Genomic DNA, 2,274 nt, shown 5'->3' with positions numbered 1-2,274 from the left:
ACCACTTTCAAACTATAAATACTAAAAGATAATTAAAATGCAAATTATAAAGATTAAAAAACCAATTTTAAACTCTAAAGGACTAAAAGAGAATTAAAATATAAATGATAGGGACTACAAATACCACTTTCAAACTATAACGACTAAAAGGTAAAAATTATGAAATTATAGGGAGCAAATGAGTGATTAAACATATTATAAATAATATAACTAAATTTTTAAAAACAAATTTTCAAAATATTTTTACGTTATACAAATTGACAATTCGTATAAGTTATACAAATTGACAATTCGTATAAGTTATACAAATTGATCATCCGTATAAAATTACTGATTGATAATTCGTATGAATCATACGGATTAACAATTCATATAATTCATACAGATTGACAATTCATATGTTTATTAATAAAGACAGATCAAATATGTAGAAAAAAATGTACATTCGTCGTTACACCGCAACACCAACCACCATAGCAACCATCAACTGCCAATCAAACCACTATAACAATGCACCTTGACCAAACCAGACACAATAACGAAAGAGGAGCTCAGCCACGACTCACGAAAATGAATGGTGTATGAAGAAGAAACATGAAGAAGAAGAAGTTAGCAGGGATAGTTTTGGAATTTGGATAAAAGCATTGGGTGTAGAAGAAAGTTTTTAGTGCAGAAAGAAAATCCCTTGATCGACGAAATAGACATGGCTAACAAGAGCCCATTCAAGGCTACCCATCCTGAACAGGCCCATCTATTCTTACTACCCTTCAGTGTATCTAAGGTCATTCGCTATGTATACAAGCCCAGAAGGTCCAGATCCGATTATGATCCTGATCGCTTACAACGCTTGGTGCTGGATTATATCAACATTGTTGCAAATAGATATCCTAATTGGAACAGAAGCAGAGGTGCTGACCATTTTCTTGTTTCATTCCATGATTGGCTAGGTCCACATAGCCTGCTCTTTGGGTTTTGCTAGGTACAAAAACTTTGATGCAGTTTTTTTTTAATCAGAATTGAAATTTCACCTTTAGTTATTATACAAATTAACAAGGTAAATCTTCAATTTCGATTGAAAAATACTATTGATCAGTTGCTACACATAACCTGCATTGGTTTTCGCTAAATGCAATTAGTTTCGTTACAAATGCCAATTGAAAAATTATAATCCATAGGTCTCTCCTCACTCCCTTCTCCCTTCACTCTTCTCTAATCACGGGTCAAACCTTATATCTCCCTAGATACAAAACTTTAATATAGTTTCTTACGTTTTTTTTAATTAGAATTAAAATTTTACCTTAATATTTTATGTTGATCTTTTATCCAAATCTTCATGATACAGCTTAATAAGCTGCCCTGTTGCTTGTGATTTTTGTAAATTCAAATAAAAAGGACACGGGCTTTACTTGATGATTCGGGGTCCATGAATATCAGATGCTAATCCTGAAGTCTTCAAGTACTTCATCAGGGCACTTTGCAATGCCAACACTTCAGAAGGATTCCAGCCCAGCAGAGACGTGTCCATTACTGAAGTGTATTTGCCTTCTAGAAAGCTTGGCCCACCGAATACGGCCCAACACCCTAATAACCGCACAATATTATTAGTCTTTTTTGCTGGAAAAACAAAGATAAAGAAGTGCAAGTTCACGAGTACCTTCCAAAGGGTCTAGAGTATACAAAGTTGATGGGCCAAAGAAAGTTCTGCTTGTGTCCCAGTGCAAGTGGCAAGTCCTAGGGTGGTGGAAGCAATCTATGTGGGGTGTGTCCCAGTAATAATTTGTGACAATTACTCTTTGCCTTTCAGTGATGTGGTTAAAAGGAGTAAATTCATTGCAGTTGAAAGAATACCCGAAACTAAGACTATTTTACAAAATGTTTCAAAAGATAAGTACATGGAGTTGTATTCAAATGTAAAGAGGGTTCGAAGGCATTTTGTGATCAATAGGCCAGCAAAGCCATTTGATTTGATACATATGATTCTTCACTCACTTCGCAATAAGAGGATTGTTTGCGCATAAGCTCCTTTTTCATTTTGCATTTGAAGATGATAATATTACGCTAGAGTTTAGTGACCTTCAGATGAAAATAAATAGTGTAAATACAATTTTAAACCTTGTACTCTACGATTATTTCGATTTTATTTCACATTCGCCTCAATTATAATAGCGTCAGTTTTCTACTAGTTAATGTGGCTAATAATGTGCTGGTGTGGGTAATTTTTTTACGAAGTCGTTTTAATGAGACACCGAAGGTGACATAACCTAATGTCATCTT

At 34.3% G+C, this 2,274-nt stretch overlaps 1 pseudogene; it reads left to right on the top strand.

The window, feature by feature from the left end:
• The first annotated feature begins 285 nt into the window (after positions 1–285).
• Positions 286–2,018, top strand: LOC100804194 (probable glycosyltransferase At3g42180; annotated as a pseudogene).
• Positions 2,019–2,274: the final 256 nt, after the last annotated feature.

Source organism: Glycine max, chromosome 13 (assembly GCF_000004515.6).
Source record: "Glycine max cultivar Williams 82 chromosome 13, Glycine_max_v4.0, whole genome shotgun sequence".
Taxonomy (NCBI): domain Eukaryota; kingdom Viridiplantae; phylum Streptophyta; class Magnoliopsida; order Fabales; family Fabaceae; genus Glycine; species Glycine max.
This window is presented reverse-complemented; position numbering and strand designations above follow the sequence as displayed.